This window comes from Pongo pygmaeus, chromosome 2 (assembly GCF_028885625.2).
Source record: "Pongo pygmaeus isolate AG05252 chromosome 2, NHGRI_mPonPyg2-v2.0_pri, whole genome shotgun sequence".
Classification (NCBI taxonomy): Eukaryota; Metazoa; Chordata; class Mammalia; order Primates; family Hominidae; genus Pongo; species Pongo pygmaeus.
Window position 1 is genome coordinate 51,628,106 of NC_085930.1, and position 22,964 is coordinate 51,651,069.

The 22,964-nt window shown below is 38.9% G+C and overlaps 1 protein-coding gene across 5 annotated transcripts in view; it reads right to left on the minus strand.

Annotated features, from left to right (window-relative positions):
- Nucleotides 1-22,964, minus strand: part of IGSF11 (immunoglobulin superfamily member 11) — a 301,378-nt gene that overhangs the window by 52,255 nt on the left and 226,159 nt on the right. The gene's annotated exons all lie outside the window — the stretch shown is intronic.

Consider the following 22,964-nt stretch of genomic DNA (forward strand, 5'->3'; position numbering starts at 1 on the left):
TCCCTTACTATTCTCTCATGGAAATCTCTAAACTCCTGTTTCTTCCACCTGCTAGCTCAGCTGTGCAGTGGCTCTTAGCTACTTGGATGCAAACCCTCCAGAGTACAGTGGATTACTCTGGTCATTCTGCTACTGAACGGGCTTTGCTTACATTCTAGCTCATGGGTCTGCATGTGAGGGAGGGAAGAGACAAGCCTTAGGGGTGTCCACGAGTTATTTTGTTGTGGATATGCTGCACTTCTGAAAATTTCCTGCTGCCTCTTCTCCTATCATTGCCTCTGATAAAGTAGCTATCTATATTCACTAAAGGTGGCTACTGGCCAGGGGACCCTGAACTCTGAAATTTGTGCCTGCTTTTTAAATGGATTAGGCAGAACCTTCAAGGTGTTTGAACTTAAATGGCAACTTGATTATTTTCACTAGTTCTCAGCCCCTTTGTGGCCTCTCTTCTTCCAACTGCAAAAAGGCCCAGCCTCTTTTGAGTGTGAGCTCCTAGTCACCACCATCTGCTTCTCTTCTTCTACCAAGTGTATCTGATATGTAATCACACTAATTATAATTCTGCTCCATTACGTTCCTCGCAGGTTTGAGGAGAGGCTGGTTTTTGGGTGCATTTGGAACTAACCACTTCTCACCATGAGAGGGTCCTCCAGCTGGTTTTATGCCAGCTTCACTGCATGACGAGTGAATGCAGAGGAACTCCCAGTCCCAAAAGTAGATCCCAGTATTTGGTTCAATGCTGTCTGTATCTCAGGGGCAAGGAACAAGAGCCACAGTTCCCCCCATGCCGTGACAGGGAAACCACCACCTAGCATTAGGGACTTTAACAACGTTAAACCAGAAGGTCAGGTGATGAAGATTCTCTGCTATGGAAAGTACCTCAGGCTCATTAGCATATCTATGTGGGGCTCATCTGTGTGTGCTGGGGGTGCATGGCTGTGGTCGGGGGCATGGTTGACTCTTTCTCTCTCTCCTACTCCCCTTGGCCAATCCTCAATTGTCTATCGGCCCCCCATCACTTGTAAGGTAAACAAACAGCAAGTGATGGGGGCTGATAGACAGGTGAGGATTGAAGCGGACTGGGAGACAAAAAGATAGTGGTGCAGAGAATTACCTCTCACAAGCCTGCGAAAGGTATGAATAATTTTAAAAACAAAACCAAGCCTCTGCCAGTGAAAATGCTAGAGCCCCACTCTGCCAGAGCTCCTCCCTTTCCATGACAGAGCTCTATGAGTGGGTCACTGTGCTGGAGAGTCACTACAAGTTCATCTTTATGGTAATGGAGAAAATTCCACCTCTGATCCTCCCAGGGCTGAAGTTTCCCTGTTCTTCCTATCACTATTGCATGGCAGATGATGTGAGGACCTGACCACCTCCGAAGTAGCAGACCTTGCCCCCCAGCCACCTGCTCTGGCCCCTTGCTACCTCCTTGTCACATCCCTCCATCACTTGGTGCTTTGCTGTCCTTTCCCGTGCCTGCCACACTGTGGAGGTGAGAGGCTTTCTCATCACCAAGGTTCCAATGTTCTAACATGGTCCTGGTATGGAATAAATTGTGCACCCCCTTCCTCAATTCATATGCTGAAGCCCTACCCCAAATGTGACTGTGTTTGGAGACAGGCCCTTTAAGGAGGTAATTAAGGTTAAATGAAGTCATAAGGGTGGGCCCCTAATCGGATGGGACTCGTGTCCCTATAAGAGGAGGAAGAGAACCTGGAGACCACTCTCCTTCCACGTGCATACAGAAGAAAGGCCATGAGAGGGCACAGAAGAAGGCGGCCACACGCAAGTCAGAGAGGCCTCCCCAGAAACCAACCCTGCTGCCACTTTGGTATTGGACTTCCAGCCTCCAGAACTGTGAGAAAATTAATTTCTGTTGTTTAAGCCACTAAGTCCATGGCAGATTGTTATGGCAGCTGGAGCTGACAAATATGGTCCAACACAGGAGGGACATGCTTTGTCACTGGCTTCTAGTATACCCTTCCATTGGTAACCTCCATCCTCAGTCTCTTACAGTGCCTTCCACAGGAAGCTGAGAGACAGCCCTTTGGCACTAAGCCTCAGGAACTATGAGAGGGAACATCAAGTTGTATTTGAAACCATCCACCCTGCCCTGCCTGCCTAGCTTTGTCCAGAGTCTGAGCTGTAAGTTCCCTAAGTCCAATTCACGATTTCCCTCCGCAGGCCCATCTATTCTTTCACCACCCAAAAAGGACCCCAGCCCTTCTCTTGACCCTCTAGAAATATTTCTTGGGAAGACAACACTGGCCTCTGCAGAACCCTCACTCTGCAGTGATTGCTTTTTTCATTTAAAGGTCTCTTTTCCTGTGTGTCTCTGTGCTTCCCACAGCATCTTTCCTTGTCTCTTTCTTTTGAAAATATCCTTGTTATTCTTTCTCTGTCTCACTCTTGAGGTCTATCCTCATCTCTTACTCCTAATGATTCCCTTTCTATTTCTTTCTTCTCTTTCACCATTAACATTGAAGTATAAGTTATTTTTAACTTATTGAATATGGCTCGTTCTCTAATACTAATTTGATAAGTAAATGAGTCCAAAATATATGCCTCTTCTTGCATAACAACAAATAAGCAAACAGAGATAAAATTAACATAGCTTCTCTAATCCTTGACTCCACTTTTCCTGGGTTCCTCTGCTCAGCACTACTAACCAACATTTGTTGGTGCCACAAGGGGGCAGTGCGATCAAGCAGATTATTTAACCCAAGCAGCCATAAAAGAAGTCAGAGGAGGTAGGGAAAGGTAGAGGCAGAAATCAAGAAATTGCCTGCTTGTCACTGGGGAAAGGCCATGGCAGGCAAAGAGCATGGAGAATGATTCCACTGGCTTTCTGACTCATCAGTTTTTATATCTAGGAAATGAGATTATACCCAACTAGAGGAACTTAAAGTTCATCCTGGTGCAAAAGTCTTTTGATTGGAAATCAAAAGGCAGGTGAGGGTGGCGAGGTCAAGGATGACTGAATCTTTGAGTAAGGGTGAACACAGGGTCCTGGAGGCTTGCTTATGCACATATTGACTGTGTGGTAATGGAATGGATAAAGAGAAAGATCTAGCCGGTATCTGGAAATTTGTGCCTAGAACTCAGAAGAAAAATGAGGAAAAGAAATGTGATTTGGGAGGTCACAAAAGCCACTTACATGGAGAACCAAATGTTCTGCGATTTCCACCTGATGACTTAGGCAGGGCTCTGCTTCCCAGTCCTGTGTCTTCCTAACTTCCCAAGCTGGGACCCAATATGCGCCTGTCCTAACTCTGTCATTCGCAAGTGACAAAAACTCAAGTCAAATTAGAATTAGTGAAAAAGGCGACTGGCTCTTGTCTCTGAATTCCACAGAAGCACTAGCCAATATAGTGTGAGACACACATGTAATTTAAAAAGTGTTAATAGACACATTTTAGAAAGCTGAAAGGTCAAGGTAAAATTAATTCTAGGAATATATTTTTTAAATTCAGTATATCCAAAATTATTCTTTCAACATGTAATCAGAATGTTAAAATTATTGAGACATTTGAAAATTTGTGTACAAAATCTTCAAAATGTGGTATGCATTTTACATTTCCAGCCATCTCAACTTGGCCTAGCTATATTTTATGTGCTCAATAGCCACATATGCCAATGGCAATCATATTAAACAGTGCAAATCAAAACTAGACCCTTAACACAGGGCTGGATCCAGGAACTTAAATAGTGTGATGTGTGCTAAGTTTTGCATTTCTTTGTATGTTGGGCTCATCCTCTCCAAAAAGATAGTTTGGGAAAGATGGCCTGCATGTAGTTGCAACTTATATTGTGCTTACACTCACAGTCACAGAAGAAAAGACAATGCAATTTCAATAGCTTTGATTGGTCCTGATGATGTCACATGATCCTCCATGAATCAATTACTGAGGCCAGGGGAATGGAACCAACTCTAACCAACACTGTTTTCAATAGCTCAGGCAAACAAAGCTCTGATTGCCCAGGCCTGGCCACATGCTCCTCTCTGGACCTGAGGGTAGAATGAGGAGGCTGTTCAGCCCCACCTGAGCCACACAGGATCAAGGAAGATGGGTCTCCAAAAGAAGGGATGTGGCACACATCGCATACATCCATTTAACTGCCACTTGTAGAGTTAAACAGCCCAGAGACCCTAGATTCCATGCAATCCCAAGGCAAGGGAGATTAGGAAGGTTGGTATTAATAGCTGTCCATCCAGTCACACCTTGATAACCAGTTCTTTTTCTACTTACACCATAATCACAGTATCACAGGAGTGGAATTCCACTGGATTCCCACTTCTGAATCTGCAAGTCCATTTAGCCAGCTTCTCAATGCCTGTGGCCAGATCCTGGATTCCTCTGAGGGTCTAACCTGTTCCTCCATCAGGCCCCTTGGAGCTTAGATTTAATTTTGGCCACGTGCCCTGTCCTTTTTCCCTTGTGGAGCTCACATTTGCTCTGAAGCTCAGATTTAGTAATCTTAGGCTCAGCTCCTTCATTCAACTATAGTTGCCTTTGAGAGGCAACCTCAGTCCTCATGGTGCTCTCCTGACACTGAACTCTGAAAATTTAAATAGCAATAAAAAATAACACAGAGAGATTGTATAGTATAAATAACAACAACATAGACTATGGAGCCATATTGAAGCTGGGATTCAAATCCCAGCTCTGCCAGAGTCTCTGTGATGTTGGGCCAATTAACCTTCCTGTGCTTTTTTTTTTTTTTTTTTTTTTGTCTTCAACATATGGATAAAAGACAACTTACCAGGCTTGTGGTGTAAGTTAGATCTATAAATATATGCAAAATTCAAACCACTTTATGCACAGAATTTACAGAGCTTTTACGTACACAATATTTAATCCACATAACAATCCAGTTGTGTAGGCAAGATAAGGTTTAGTTAGAGAGCTAGAGAGTGGCAGGGCTGAAACCCCACGGCTGGCAATCTGATGATTCCAATCCAGTGCACCACTCAGTCTGCCCATTGCCTCCTCCACCACCTGGGGGCAGCACAGGGCACAGTGTGAGCACTCAACGATACTTCATAATTGGCTTTCCATTTACAGGTGCACATCAATTAAAGAAGAATGAGTACTCTATGGCACAGTGAAACTAATTTTCATGTGGGGCTTGTAGGATCTGTCATTACTAATTCATCACACTTCAAATATTCCACCCAAATGTTGAATTTTTAAGGGTTGCAGTTTCATAGAATTTGCAGTAAGTGTCACCCTACAGCTACTGAACAATCAATGCCCCAGATCTAAAAGTAACAATAAGTGAAAAAATGTAATGCACATCCTATAACATCATCTACATTTTAACCTAGATAAAACAACACAAAGCAAAAAGAAAAAAACAAAAAACATTGCACCATTTCATGTTACATTGCAGATGACTGTTTTTGCGGCATATTTCTTCCCACTGCATCCCCTTGACTCCCTATTCGTCAGGGAGTGTCTTTGGGACATGGTTATGTGCTGATTGCTGGAGAGTGGCAGACTGTTAAAGTAGAATTTTCAAAAGCGTTACTTGTTCTGTTGTTTTGATATCCCCCAAGTCCTATGACTATCCCTCAGAGTTGGATCTTCTTGATGCAAAGCTGCCCCTAACAGCACACTGTCCTCTCCCTACCTTCTTTGCTCCTTCCCGGATCAACAGTCATGATGAACTTGGTTGCCCTTATAGCTGGACAAGTGTGTTTTAGGACTATTTAAAAACATGGGGGATAATAGTAACCTTGTATTTGTTTTACCCCTTGTACTTTTCAAAGAAATTTTTTTAAATATCTGTAATCTCACTTGAAATTTATAATAACCTTGTATAATGAGTAGGGCAGATATTGTACTCATTTTAGAAAAGTGGAACTACGCTAGAGAGGTTAAGTCAATTGACTAAGATTGCACAGCTGGTCAGCTGAAGGAAGTGCTGTATTTCCCAAATCCAATCCCAGAACACATTCTGCTATTGTTAAAGAGGAACTAGGGTCTAATATGTATATTAGCATAACATGTGTGTTCCATACTAAGAGGTTTTGACTGAAAGAGAATAATTAGCTTCAACAGTCTCAACAGCCACAAAATCATAATCTCCCATTTATCTACAGTTTAGGATGGTAAAGAATAGAACTTTCTGGTTAGAGTGCCACACATATATCTATGATTTGATACTGCTAGAGTGGCTATCCTAATCTTGATTTATGTTAGGATTTCTAGAATGTAAGTTTATTTGAGGGGACAGACTTTGGTTTGCTTCTGCATCTTCAGCTCCTGGAACAGTCCCAGGCACATAGTAAGTGCTTAATTTGTAGTTTTAAATACTTAAAAATTTTAAATATATGTTGAAAAAAATAAAATCCGGAGAAAAGCAAAGCAGAAAGGAAAAATAGTGAAAATGTGTGCACTGTGGCTTTGCACAATTCGGCTTTCTAGTTTTGCCTCAGTCACTTAATATATAGAGGTATAAATCTTCCATTTTATATCTGATTCTATTCAATAGACAGAACTACAGAACAAATGAGACATTTAGCAGTAGGCATCCCTGCATTTTTCCCTGAGCCCTTGTTATTTCCCCAGTATTCATAAATGCCATATTCAAATATTAAAGTCATTCATAGTCATCCAAATCAGAATCTTCAATCCACAAATGGATTTCCTGCCCCGACTCTCACCCCTCAGTCGAGTTAATAGTTTCCAAGTTTTGTCCATCAGAAATGCCTGAGTTTTGAGAAGAATACACTGTGATTTTTTAAGTGTGTTTTTCAATGGCCCTATACTTGGATTGTGTCCCATCCCATCATCAAATTGCTCCAGAAATATCACCAAACCCAGGCCATCAGAGGATTTCAACCACTGCATTGGGGCTAGAGGCTAGAGAGCACTCTAGAGTCTCATGGAGTATACTGGGCAGTTTGTCATCTGATTTCTCCATTGGAAAGCAAGACTGGGTTCCCAGGCACATGCATTTCTTGCCTGAATTATTGAAATAATCACCCAGCTAGCTTATGAAACTTAGTTTCTCCTCCACTTTCTCATTCTGTAATATAGGGCTCACCTCATCACTTCACTTTCTGCTTTCAAACCTTATAGTGCTTCAGTTCCCAAGAATAAAGGACAAAAACTTAGCAGTGCATGTAAAACCCCTGAACTCTGGCCCTAGACTATTTGACTATATTACTGCTCTCTTTCACCAACTATCCATGAACAACACTACCTGCTATAATCAAAGTTAATAAACACTTTCAACAACCCCATCTCAATTCCTTGATTATTCTGATTTCTCTGCCCTGGAATGTGCATTCCTCCCTCCTCTAATGCCTGAGAATGTTCACTAGTCAGGGCCCAATACCAAAAAATTCACCTGAGCACATATGATGTTGCTGGTAGTATAACTTGCTATAATCTTTCTAGAAAATAATTTGGCAATAGATATCAGGAGACTAAAAGTTCATATTCTGTGGCCCAAATATTTTCCCTATCTATCCTTTCTAAGGAAACAAACTTAAGAAATTATCTCCTGGGAAATCCATTACAGTGTTATTTATAATAGTAAAAAATACAATGACCCAAATTTCCTCCTGTTGAAGAATGTTTAAAACAGCAACTTTCAAACCTTTTTGACCATGATCCTCAATAAGAAATAAAAGGTGTATTATAATCCAATTACACTATTCATTTGTATCCACACAGTAAACATACATTTATGTGTGTGTGTCTGTGTGGAGAGATCTGAAATCTTCATGAGACAATACATACTGTTAACTACATATAATGCATACAATTTCACTTTTTAAAATGTTGATTACAACCCACTAAACCTACCAATTAATAGGTTGTGAGCCACTGTCTGGAAAACAGTAGATTTAAAATATGATCGTAGTATAATGGAATAATATTTAGTTACATAAATATTCCTTAAAATAATAATCGCCCAAGAATATAATAGTGATAGAAAGCAAGGTACTGGTTAGGCACAGTGGCTCACGCCTGTAATCCCAGCACTTTGGGAGGCAGAGGCGGGAGCATCACAAGGTCAGGAGTTCGAGACCAGCCTGGCCAGCATGGTGAAACCCAGTCTCTACTAAAAATACAAAAAATTAGCTGGGCATAGTGGCAGGTGCCTGTAATCCCAGCTACTGGGGAGGCTGAGACAAGAGAATCGCTTGAACCCTGGAGGCGGAGGCTGCAGTGAGCCGAGATCGCACCACTGCACTCCAGCCCGGGTGACAGAGTGAGACTCCATCTCAAAAACAAAAACAAAAACAAAAAACCAGTGAGGTACCAATAATCTACACAGCCTGATTTTAATATTTTTGAAGTATATATGCATTGGGATAGTTCTCTGGGGCCATTGCTAAGACAGAGGGTACTCCACTGTGGTCAACAATTTGCCTAATATTTCTATGTCACAGTTTCTTGCAGGGAGCATAACAGAAGAGCATGGGATTCAGACAGTCCTGGAGTCCTGTGTGCTCTTGGATTAACTGTGAAATGTATTCATTTTATTCGGCTGGGCACAGTGGCTCATGCCTGTAAACCCAGCACTTTGGGAGGCCGAGGCAGGCAGATCACTTAAGTCCAGGAATTTGAGACCATCCTGGGCAACATGGCAAAAACCCACCTCTACAAAAAATACAAAAATTAGCCGGGCACAGTGGCACACACCTATAGTCCCAGCTACTTGGGGGGCTAGGGTGGGAGGATCGCTTGAGCCTCGGAGGTCAAGGCTGCAGTAAGCCAAGAACGCACCACTGCACTCCAGCCTGGGTGACAAAGTGAGACCCTGTCTCATTTAAAGAAAAATAAAAGTATTCTATTCGTTTTATTCAATAAACACCATTGGCTATAAATATTATGTGCTCAGAACTACAAAATGCGAAGGTGTTCCAAATCTATCACATGAAGGCAGACATTTAAACAAATAAATGCACTAGTGTTTCAGACGATGGATGGACGATGTACAGTGGGGGCCAAAAACGAGAAAGAGAGTGCTCATTTCTATTGGGAGATAATGCCTGATCTGAGACTAAATAAACATGGGTTTCCACCAGGAAGTCAAGGAAGAAACGAAGAGCAATCCAGGTAGAAAGAAGGAGCACAGAGAAGGGTGAATCTTCGTGGTAAATTCAGGGCTTAGCAGGCATACTGCCATGATTGGAGCACAAGGTAAGGTGGGGATGGGGCTGAAAAGTGAATCTGGAGAACGGAGTGCAGGCAGAATCACGGAGGGCCTTGTGTGCAATGCCAAGGACCCTGGACACTCTGAGCCACTGATTCTTACAAGAATGCACATAGCCTGTGCAGCTTTAAAGATGACAGGTGCCTAGCTCACCCCCAGTAACACTAATTAGTTGGCCCTTGGTGAGATTTGCCATGTTTTATTTTTTTACTCAACCTCTTTGTGTAGGCAGTGAGGGGCCACTTAAGGAATGCAATAAGCAGAGGTGTAGTATCACAGTTTCAATCAGCTACACTGTGGAGAATGGATTGGAGGTGTACAAGATTGAAAGCAAGAGATCCAACTAAAGAGACCATCATGGTGGCCCAAGTGAATAAGGGCAAAACACAGGCTAGAAAAAAATGCAGGTGGAATACAGACGAGAGGAAGGATATTGAAATGTCAAGTACACAGTCCAGACTTACTATAGAGGCAGGGATGGTGTGAAAGGGTGGGTTGGATCATGGGGTTGAACCTCCCATGATCTTCTGCATCCCTCCTAAATGCAAACGTAAAACAAAAACAGGTATTTTCTGTGCTAAAAGAGTCGCAGGAAAAATCCTCCACCTTCCCTTCCTCCATCCTCCACACTTTCCAATAACTTGTTGCCTCTAAGTAGTTCTTCTTTCTGAAGTCATAATTAGTGTCTGGGGGCAAAGAAAGGAGGCATAGGGGTGGAAAGGAATTAAGAATGACTGCCTTTCCAACACGTCAGGGAAAGTAATACTTACCTCACGGAGTGAGAAAAAATAAGATAATTTATGGATTGTGTCTGGCACATGGTAGGCTCTCAAAAAATCACTTCCTTGAGTGACCGAAGCCCAAGCCCTCCCCTTGTCTGAGCAAAAATTTCTACCCAGCTCTGTTTTCCTCTCAAACATATCTATAAGTTTTCTAGTGCAAGACTAAAATGACAAGTTTTCACTTTCTTTCTCAGACAAGATTTTGTTTTTCATCCTATGGAATAAAGTCAGAACTGGGTGAAGGATTTTCCCCTTTCTGCTGTGTTCCATCAATTGAGAAGAAACTCTCTTTCCTGATAATCTTCTCTGAAATGTAATATTTTTTTTCACCCTTATACTCAATGGGGGAAAAAAAGTACTAGCAGCAACACATCTGAAGATTCCTTGTACCCACCTAAAAGTTAACTCCTCTTTAGTGCTTTGCAGGTAAGCAAAAACACTACACTTCAAAAAAAAAAAAAGCAAGCAAGCTGCAGAGGACTCTACGAAAGCTGTTCTTTTTATAGAAGTGTGGTCACAAATCAATGCATTGTTAATGAAGAGTTTCCTCTATAAAACTCTAGAGTTATGTGGAGACTCAAGATTTGCTTATGACTTCTCACTGTGGGGAGGGGTGGGCTGAGAGTTTACACAATGGGGGCTTTCAGCCCCATTTACTTCAGAAGATCTTTGCCCAAGAAGCCTGATGAGAGAATTGCCCTTTTCTCCTCCTTTCCAAAATGTCAGCCTGGATTGTTTCGAGAACTAGGGAGAGTAGTGTACTGATCTAAATCATTGAAATATTCCTTGAAAATTTAAAATTACCAGAAATGCACCGTTTCTTTTTCTTCTGAAAGCACAAACATTAGAAAATACTATATAGCAATTAGGAGCCAGGTTGCCTACATTTGAATCCAGGTCCCAGGTCTGTCCATATAAACTTAGGCTAGTTACTTATCACTTGTACCTCAGTGTTATCATCTGCAAAATGGGATAGTGTTTGTACCTATCTCATACAGTGGTTGTGAGGATTAAAATGATTTAATAGATGTAAAGTGCTTAGAGCAGCACCTGGCATGTAGTTTCCTGTTACTCGATACTATTCAGAAGAGGAGAGCTCCAAGCTGGATCCACCCATGAAGCTGCTGGAAACAAGTCTGCTCAATAACAGAGATTGTAAATACTGGACCACAGGCCACACAGACTTACAGGAATGTATAATTAAGCAGGATTTAACTTTAAAAAATTCATTGCCGACATATACAATCCAAGAGAGATACAAATAAGCATTTCTGGCTTCTCTTGAAGATTCAAGAGACCTGGCCATCCTGGACCCAAGTCCTACTGACCACTCTTGGTGGGAGCTGAGTAGCTGCTAACCTCTTTAAGCAGGGCATAAATCTCCAAGTCACCATGCTCCCCATCTGGCCCAGTTCTCTCATTTACTTTACCTTCACAGGCATTTCAGGTTGTGATCTCTATACTAAAGGGATTGGGGCTCAGAAATCACAGCCTCGCCTCTACTCACATCATAATACAGGATCTCTACTGTGAAGCTGGAGGGGTGAACACACCTTGATCTCTGGATGACCGAGAGAGGGGAGGTGAAGAAAAGAGTTACAAGCTGGTTGTATGTGAGACTCAGGTCTTCTCTAATCTCTCCAGTAGAACTTCCTTTTTTCTCCTTATAAAATTCAAATACATGACTTAAAAAGTAAACCAGTAACAGCTACAATTTATCTATATCTTTTATATACATTATCTAATGGTATCCTCAGACCTATGATGTAGCAATTATAATCTCCATGTTATATCCCCAGAGAGGCTAAACAGCTTGCCTCAAGTCAGTAGGAAGTGATGGAGCTAGGACTCAAGTGCAGGCCCAGGGTAGCAAAAGGCATCCTTCCACGTACAATTTCCTCCAAATTCACCATGTCTTCAAAGACCTCTGTGTTCCCCTCAAAACTTCTCGCCTACGGGAATTTCCTCAAACCCATCTTCCCCTGGCAATAGTTCTGACTGTAGAGCTGAAGGTGGTAAGGGAACTAGTGTTTTACGCAAATTGCAAATGCCCTAGGAAACTGATGAGAAAGAATTAAACGGCTGTGAGACCCCCCAGTGTGCAGAAATTAAGAGGAGAAAAACTCAAAAAGCTTGACCGCATGGAAAAAATTATTCTAATAGTCTTACAAGTCAGAGATGGTAATTTTATTAAATAATTTTTTTAATGGGCAAAGAATGACTAGAAAGAATAAAGAACTCTGTCTATGCCAGGCCAAATTTGAAGCAGCACCAAGACCTTTACTATTTATTGGCTATCTTAACGGAAGGACAGTATATGGCAACACATGAGCAATGCCCTTGGCTCTACATCTTACAAGCTTTATGACCTTGAGCAAGGTACTTAACCCATGAAAGCCTGTTCCTTCATCTGTAAAATTAACATAATACAGTACTGAAATTGAAAGTGTTGAGGATTCTATGGGATATACACAAAGTGACCAGTATGCTGTCTAGCATACAGTAGGTGCTCTATAAATGCTGATGTTTTCCCACCCTCTTAATTATCCTCAGCGATTTGAAATTGATAGTAATCAGAAGATAAGTGTGTTATTTTGGAACAAAATGTGAGGAAAAGGGAAATAGGAGAAAGTATTTGGGTAGACAATAATTACCGAGGCTTCTCCTTTCTCTTAAACAAAAAAAAGTCCCGAAGTGCTATTTTATATGCAGTAGCACTCAAATAGTACTTCTGGCAAAAAGAGTTGGAATACTGAGTAGGTGTAAATGACATAGCTATTGCCTAGAAATTTAAAGCTTCTGAACTACTACGAATAATGGCAAATATCAAGTGTTTACTATCACCAGACACCATGATATTCATCTTATGTGCATTATTTCATTTAGTACTCACAATCTCAAAGATAACTATTAGTATATTGTTTCTATTTTGTAGATGAAACTGAGCCTTAGGGAATTTTGTAGTTTGTCCAATGTAATGGACAACTGAAGCTCATTCATATATATATATAGATATATATATAGATATATATATAGATATATATATAGATATATATAGATATATAGATATATATAGATATATATATAGATATATATATAGATATATAGATATATATAGATATATAGATATATAGATATATATATAGATATATAGATAGATATATAGATATATAGATATATATAGATATACACACATACACATACATATATATATAGGCATACAATCTTGTCCAAGCCTCAAATGCAAAACTGCTGCAAATCTGATAAACAGAGGGAGCAACTGATGGATGATAGAGAAATATGGCTTCAATGTAAGTTATAACAAGCCAAATTATCTATTCTAATCTGACCTGCTAAAATTAATCAGGTATCAACTGACCTCACTGTGTTAAATACATATTAGGCACATATACTTATTGCTTTGTTTAATAAACTTGCCTCTATCATTAATGTCTTATGATTAAGTCAGAATTTTGTGCCTTGCCTTTACCTAAAATAGGGAAATAATACCTTCTTCACAAGGAAGCTGTGAGGAAAAGCTATAAATAGCTGTATACGCATAAAATTTACAAGTCAATTTTTCTCTGAATTGCATTTATCGTCTCAGCATTTTTTCTGTGAAGTTGAATATCATCTTATTTAATACAAGTGATTTGTCCAAAAGAGGGCTATAAGAAGGCAAAACAACGAGGATCCCAGATCTTTCTTTTTAGACATTGGTTCAGTCAGACAGAAATATCTACTGAGAAAAGCAACTGACAGATTACTGAATAGTCTGGGAAAATTGTTTAACCACTCTTACAGTTTCTGAACTTGTAAAATATGAATGATGATATCGTCCATGTAGAAGTGTGATAAAATTAAATTAGTACTTGAAATGCATTTTTTCATGTACTGCCACGTAGTAAGCATAACAGATATTATTTTCACACAAAACCCTTCATAATTACTTAAGATTCTTCCAAACCACTGCATTAAGTATGTTGTCTCCACAGCTTTCCCAAACAATACTGCATCTCTAATATAACATCAAATGCCCCCAAGGAACTGGCACAATCATTTGCCACATGAGTAAATGACTCTGATGTGGCCTTGCTTTGGGAATATTCTAATATTTGACTGCTACTTTTAACACTGAAGTTAAGAGACCATATATTTTCAGTTTCATGAATTTAGCACATCCTTCAAGCACTTTCTCTGAATACAGCAACGTGTTAAGTGTTGTGACCACAACCAAGATATAGAAGTAGTAGTCCCATATGCTTGAACTTCTATAAACATCCACTCATATACTTACACGACTTGCAACTACTTGCTCACAGATGTGGATCCCTCCTGCAATATGGACTTTCTGAGGATATGGCTGCAGTTACTTCTCTGCTTTTACCTTCAACACCCAGAACAATGTTTAGCACATAATTAAGGATCAAAAATGATTGTGGAATAACTCATTTTACAGTCCAGCAGGAGGGATCAATCATGTACACAAATACAGAAATATAATACAAACTGTGGCAATTCCCTTACAGGTAGTAAATGCTATACCTCTTTTTATTTTATTATTATTATACTTTAAGTTTTAGGGTACATGTGCACAACGTGCAGGTTTGTTACATATGTATATATGTGCCATGTTGGTGTGCTGCACCCATTAACTCGTCATTTAGCATTGAGAATGCTATACCTCTTTAGAGAGGGCAGTCACTTCTCATTAGACTGAAAAACAGAATTTATACAGGACAATGTATTTGAATTGGACTTGTGGTACCAGAAGATTTGGGTGGAGATTATAGCTGGAAGGTGGCGGTTGGGGGTGGGGGCGGGTGGAAAATAGAAACAAAAAGAAAAAAATTTACTTCAAGGGAAGGTGAACAGGTCTGGAGCAAAGTTTGCATGTAGAGGAGGCGTAGACGTTAAGAATGAAAGAGGCAGTGAACTATTTGTGGAAGAAACTGAATAAGTCAAGGAAAGGAGTAACAATTTTATTTAATACACAGTTGAGAATTCTTAAAGCTTTCAAATAGTAGGGTACTATGAGCTTTGTTTAACTGATGATTATTTCAAAAAGTAATGATTCAGGATTTCTGGTTCCAGCCAAGATGGGATAGGCCCATTACAAACTCCATTTTAAGATGATCTAGCCTCTTAAAATTAACACAAAATTGACATAACACAACAAGCAAGCATGGGAAGACCCTAAACCGTAGAGAGACAGTGTACTTCCTGAGGAAGTTGAGATTCTCCCAGTGGGGAGCTGAGCCACTACTTGCACTTGGCATTAACAAGGTGGAAAGACGTGGTGTAAGGCAGGGCAGGTGACACTGTTTCCTCCTTCCTCTGGTTTCTGCCAGTGGGGAGATAAGCCTTCACCCTTCACCTACCATCAATAAGCCCAAATGAAGAGGCACTCCACTTCCCTCCCCTGCTCCACTGGTGTCAGCAGGGAATCAGGATATTGAGTTTCTACCCTTACCCTATGGCAACAAGCGGTGTGGTGTCACCAGGGCCCAGTTTGTATTTCCTCTTAGCAGCAACAATGTGGTGCAACTTGGTGCCCCACTTTCACCAAGAAAGTATAAGCAGAGCCAAAGGAGAAGCCATCCTTCTACCGTGTTCATCTGCACTGAGGCAGTATAAACATTCCACTTTTGAGGGGGTGCTGTCACTGAGACCCAATGGTAGACTCAACATGTACAGATCCAGAGTCCCATAATATCCAAAGTGTCAAAGAGAAAATAGTCACTCATCACCCCAAGAACTAGAAAAATTACAACTTGAATGAGAAAGGACAATCCACATATGCCAACATCAAGATGAATCAGATGCTGAAAGTATCTGACAAGATATTTAATGCAGCCATAAAGTGCTTCAATTATAAATTCGCTTAAAACAAACAGAAAATTTACAAAATGTCAGTAAATAAATAGAAATTAAGTAATACATGCTACTATATATGGATAAATGTAAAAACATTATGCTAAGTGAAATAAGCCACACACACACATAAAAACAAAACCTCACATATTATATGATACAATTTATAAGACATGTCCAGAATAGGCAAACCTACAGAGACAGAAAGTAGGTTAGTAGTTTCTGAGGCTAAAGGTGGCATGGATTGAGGACTGTCTGTCAGTGGGTACAGTTTTCTTTTTGGGGTATTGAAAATGTTCAAATATTAAATTGTGGTGATGCTTCTACAACTCTGCATACATACCAAAAACTACTGAAATGTGTACTTTATATGAATTAACTTTATGGTATGTAAACTATATCTCAGTATAATTTAAATTAATAATTATATTTTGTTTAAAAAAGGAACGTCATCAAACTAAAGAGTCCAGTAACTGAAATAAAGCCTTGCTGCCTGGGTTCAACAGTAGAATGGAAATGACAGAGGAGAGAATCAGTAAATTTGAAGTCAGCTCAATACAATTTACACAATGTGAACACAGAGATATAACCAACTGAAAAAAATAAACAGGGATAATAACAAAAGATCCATCATTGGAGTCTGAGGAAAGATATGAGAGAGTATTTTAAAAAGTAATGGCTGAACACTTCCCAAATTTTTCAACTGCTGAAAGAAAAGAATTGCCAACCATGACTACGATATCCAGTGAGGGATGAAGGGGAAACAGAGACATTCTCAGACAAACAAAAACTAATAGAATTTGTTGCCAGTATAACTACTTTTAAAGATCGGCTGAAGGGTTTTCTTCAAAGGAAATGACAGAAAAAGAAATCTCAGACAATCAGGAAGGAAGGAAGAACAAAATAAACCCAGATGTATGGATGCATACACTGGACTTCTCCTCATCAGTTTTAAAAATCATCCCTGATCATTAAAACAAAAATTATACAACATCTTATACTAAAGAGAAAGATATTTAAAATAGAGAAAGAAAAGGGATGTAAATGGAATTAAGTTTCCACACGTCAAAGTGGTAAAACATTGATACAAATAGACTGGGATATATTATGTGTCCATGTTTTAATACCTAGAACAAACACTAAAAATACATATGTATATACACAAAGCAATATACTAAAAACACTATAAATAAATCAAGATGGAATCCTACAAGTTATTCAAGTAACCCACAAGAAGGCAAGAAAAGCAAAATGGATAATGAGAAACTGAGGGAGAAAAACAGATCATGCTCTGATTAAAAAGACAATAAGGAAATAATACAAACAATTTTATGCTAACAAAATTGACAGCCTAGAAAAAAAATCGCAAACCACAAACTAGATGAAATAGTCAACCTTAATAGTCCTATAACCACTAAAGAAATGGTATTAGTCATTTAAAACCTGAAATAGAAATCTCCAGGCACAGATTTCACGAAAGATGAACTCCAACAAATTTACAAGAAAAAAACAAACAACCCCATCAAAAAGTGGGCGAAGGACATGAACAGACACTTCTCAAAAGAAGACATTTATGCAGCCAAAAAACACATGAAAAAATGCTCACCATCACTGGCCATCAGAGAAATGCAAATCAAAACCACAAGGAGATACCATGTCACACCAGTTAGAATGGCAATCATTAAAAAGTCAGGAAACAACAGGTGCTGAAGAGGATGTGGAGAAATAGGAACACTTTTACACTGTTGGTGGGACTGTAAACTAGTTCAACCCTTGTGGAAGTCAGTGTGGCGATTCCTCAGGGATCTAGAACTAGAAATTCCATTTGACCCAGCCATCCCATTACTGTGTATATACCCAAAGGACTATAAATCATGCTGCTATAAAGACACATGCACACATATGTTTATTGCGGCATTATTCACAATAGCAAAGACTTGGAACTAACCCAAATGTCCAACAATGATAGACTGGATTAAGAAAATGTGGCACATATACACTATGGAATACTATGCAGCCATAAAAAATGATGAGTTCATGTCTTTTGTAGGGACATGGATGAAATTGGAAATCATCATTCTCAGTAAACTATCGCAAGAACAAAAAACCAAACACCGCATATTCTCACTCATAGGTGGGAATTGAACAATGAGAACACATGGACACAGGAAGGGGAACATCACACTTTGGGGACTGTTGTGGGGTGGGGGGAGGGGGGAGGGATAGCACTGGGAGATATACCTAATGCTAGATGATGAGTTAGTGGGTGCAGCGCACCAGCATGGCACATGTATACATATGTAACTAACCTGCACATTGCGCACATGTACCATAAAACCTAAAGTATAATAATAATAATTAAAAAAAAAAAAAGAAGGACACCCATAAAGGGTCTAGAAGACATAGAGGGTATGTGAGCTTGCTTATCCAGGAGAAAGGCCCAGAAATGAACAGCAAAATTTGCTTTCATTATTTTGATTTGCCCAGCCAATGTCCCTGAACGGTATTTCTGTAGCACCAGAAAACGTCCCAGCACTGTTGGATAACATATGGCATTGCTTGGAACAAGGAAGAATTCATTCTACTCTGATCTGGAAAATTTCAAACATGGTCCTAGGCCAGTGTTTGATCTGAGGCGCTAAGCAAGAATAGTCAGAACAATCAGCAGAGGTGGCCACACAAACCCTGAGATCTGACAAGCAAGGAGAGAGCACCCATCAGAGAAGGGGAAAAATGCCCCAACCAACTTCATCAGCTGCTGGGCTCCGCTTAGGTCCAAGGCCTAGCTCAGCTTGAGGCTCTCTGCACACAGGCACATCTCCAGAGCTGAGGGTTAGGGCATCCAGCCTGGAGCACGTCTTCCTGGGTTACCTCAGCTAACTCTGAGGGTGAGGGCACCAGACAACTCTCCCTCAGTGTCTGCCCCAGCATTCGCCTTCCTCTAAGGCTTCTAGGCTTGAATCCTTTTCCTGGTGTGGAAGTCACATCTTCAAAATAAAACAGAACCCCAATATATGTTCTGTTTTTAAAAAGCAGTTTTGATAAAATCTTAAAATAATATAGTAACCTCCCAGCTGGTCTCTACCTCTGTACTTCCAAATCTCTCTCATTCTCTCAATCTATTCTATGTGCAGTTGCCAAAATTCTCTTTTTGAGAAGCATGTGAAGCAATTACTGCTGTGTTTTAAAACCTTCCATAGCTCCTAACTGCATTCTAAATAAAGTACAAACTCCTTACCCAGGACATTTAAGATTCTTGGTAATCTGGACCTAGTCTGCCTTCCCAATGTTATTCTCACTATTTTTCTTCCTGTATCCTATGCTTCCAGCAGATGGAATACTGACTGATTTCCCTCCATGCCTTAGAATCCAATCTTGGTGACCCTAGTCACATAGACACCTGGACCTGCCCTTTTCTCTCCTCACCTCATGTCTAACTCAACAAATGAGACTTCCTCCAAAGAGATTTCTTTGATATTTCATTTCAGAAATAAAATTTCCCTCCTCTAAACTTCAAAACAAAAAGATTTCCATAAACACACACACAAAAATCCTCATCAAAATATTAACAAATCAAATCCAGCAATGTTTAAAAAGAATTATACACCATGACCAAATGGGATTTATTCCAGGTATGCCAGGCCGCTTCAACATTCAAACATCGAACAATGTAACCCAGCATCAACACACCAGAGAAAAAAATAATTATGTAAATAAATGCAGAAAAAAACACTTAACAAAATTCAACACCCATTCGTGACTAAAACTCTCAGAAAACCAATAGAAGGAAACTTCCTCAACTGATAAAAAACATCTACCGAAACCTATACCTAACATCATATTTAATGGTAAAAGAATGAATGCTTTCCCCATAAGACTGGAAAAAGGGAACACCACTTTTATCTAGCATAGTACTGTTAAGTTCTGGTCATTGCAAGACGGTAAGAAAAAGAAATAAAAGGCACACAGTTTGAAGGGGAAGAAATAAAACTACACCTATTTTCAAATGACATGATATTGTATGTAGAAAATCCCAAGTAATCTATAAAGAAGTTTAAAAAAAAAAACCTCAGAAGACATAAATCAGCAAGGTTGCAAAATACAAAATCAACCACATAGAATCCAATCATTTAATCCAATCACTAAAACCAACATTTAAAAAACAATCATTTACAATTGCTTCAAAAAATTAAATACTTATGTGTAAGTCCAATAAAACATGTATCATATCTGTGTCATAAAAGTTATAAAATGCTAATGAAATAAAATTAAAGAAGACTTAAATGAAGAGACACTGTGTTCATGGCTAAGAAAACTCAACATAGTAAAGATGTCAATTCTTCTCAAAATGGATTCTATAGGCTTCAATGTAATTCATATATGAAAATGGCAAAGTGTTTTGTAGACACAGACCACCTTACTTCTAAAATTTATAAAGGCACAGGACCTAGAATAGTTAATGTAACTTTGAAAAAAAAAGAACCAAGTGGGAGAAACCATTCCACCAGATTTTGTTAAGGCTTACTAAATTGCTACAGTTATCACCACAGTATTGATGGAGGGGCTGACACACACACACACACACAAATCAATGGAACAGCTAGAGGACTCTGAAAGAGATTCACACAAATATGTCTAAGTGATTTTTTACAAAGGTGCAAAAGCAATTCACCAAAGGAAGGACAGGCTTCAACAAATGTTACTGGAGCAACTGGACATCCGTAGACAAAAATATAAACCTCAACCTAAACCTTACTATTTTATAAATTAACTAAAAATGAATCACAGAATTAAATGTAAAACTCTAAAATTTTTATGAAAAAAAAAATAGAAAATCTTCAGAACCCTGGCAGGTCTAGGCAAAAATTTAGACTTGACATCAGATGTACAACCCAAAAAAGGAAAAATTAAATTGTACCTCATCAAAATTTAAAACTTTCGCTTTATGAAAAACTGAAGAGAATGAAAAGGCTTTAAACTGGGAGAAAATATTTGCAAACAATATATTCAATAAAGGATCTGTATCCAGAATATGTAAAAACCTCTCAAAACTCAACAGTAAAAAAAAAAAAGTGTTCTAGAAAATGGGCAAAAGACACGAGCAGATATTTATTGAAGAGGACGTAGAGATGACAAGCACATGAAAAGATGTGCTTAGCCATCAAGGAAGTGTGAATTTAAACCATCATCACAAATCTCACATGTTCTCACTCATAGGAGTCAAAATGAGTTAAAAATTAACACAATTGTTCTCATAAAGATAGAAAGTAGAACGATGAGGATCAGATGATGATCAGAGGAAGGGTGGCAGGTAGTGGGGGAAAGTGGGAATGGTTTAGGTGCAAAAATATAGTTAGAATGAATAAGATCTAGTATTTGATAGCATAACAGGCTGTCTATAGTCAACAAAAATTTACTGTTATCTTTTTAAATAACTAAAAGAGTAAAATTGGAATGTTCTTAACACAAAGAAATAATAAATGCTTGAGGTGATGGATACCCCAATTATCCCAATTTATCATACATTGTGTGCTTGTATCAAAATATCACATGCACTCCATAAATATATATAACTATTATGTACCAATAATAACTTAATAAAATTTTAAACCACCATAAGATATGATATCACTACATAACTATCAAAATGGCTACATGTAAAATTTTGATAATATCAAATGCTGTCAAGGATTCAGGCAAACTGGGTCACTCAGATGGCTGAAAGAATTGTAAAACTATATGGCTACCCCGGAAAAGAGTATGTCATTTTCTTTCAAAACTAAACATGTACTTCCCACATGCAACCCAGAAACTGCACTCCTGGATATTTATCCCAGAAAAATGAAAACTTATGTTCACACACAAACCTATGCACACGTTTATAGCAGATTTATTCCTAATAGCAAAAAACTAGAAACAACGCAAATATCCTTCATATCCTCCGATGGGTAAAATAAACTGTGCTACCTCTTCTGTACCATGGGAAACTACGCAGCAATAAAATGGAATGGATTATTGATACATGCTACAACTTGAATGGATCTCAAAGAAATTATTCTGAGCAAAAAAATTTAAAAAAGCAAAAGCCAGTCCTCATACTGCATTCCACTTATATAGCATTCTCAAAATGACAAAATTACAGAGATGAAGAACAGACAGTGATTGGTAGGAATTAGGGACTTGGGAAGGAGGGTGGTGGCTATGACTATGAAAGGGTAGCATAAGGAATCCTATATCCTGACTGCAGTGTTGGTCACATGAAATGTACATGACATTATTGAAAGCTGAAACCCTAGGAACAGAAGTCAGGTCAGTGACCGCTAGAGAGCGGTTGGGGAGAGTGGTTTAATTACAAGGTAAGGAGGGGATTTTTGAGGGTGATGGAAATATTCTGTATCTTGATTGTAGTGGCTGTTACATTCATCATACATCACACACACACATCACCTTAAAATGGTGAATTTTACTGTATGCAAAATATGCCTCAATAAACAACAAAAAAAATCTGTTTGTAAATAAATGAATGTAAATACTCCAAAATGTTAAGAGTGGTATTCTGTAGGTGGGAGTATATTACTTGTTGATTTTTAAATCTTTTTTCAGTATTCTGTATTACTTTTTAAATAAATAAAAACTAATAAAAGTTTTTAAAAAATCTACATGTGTGATAAACCTGTATATAACTAAATGTGCACATACACACGAGTGCATGTACAAGTGTTGAAATCTGAATATGGTTGATAAATTATATCCATGTCAACTTGTGATACTGTACAATAATTATGCAAGATGTTACCATTGGGAGAAATAGGTAAAAGGTATATGACATCTCTATTATTTCTTACAACTGAATGTAAAAGTATAATTATCTCAAAATAAAAAGTTAAAACAAAGGAATGATCCAGTACACATCAAGAGCTACAATCATGCTCATAACTCGACTTAGCAATTTCAATTCAGAAATCAGCATTTATCTACTCAACACCCACATGAGGCACTGTGGTAGGTGACGGAGATTCAGTGGTGAAAAAGGCAAGCATAGAGACTGTCTTCATGAACTTTCATTCTAGGAAATGGGAAAATAGCTCAATGTATGAAGGTCATTAATCTTCAGTCATATGGGTAAGAACT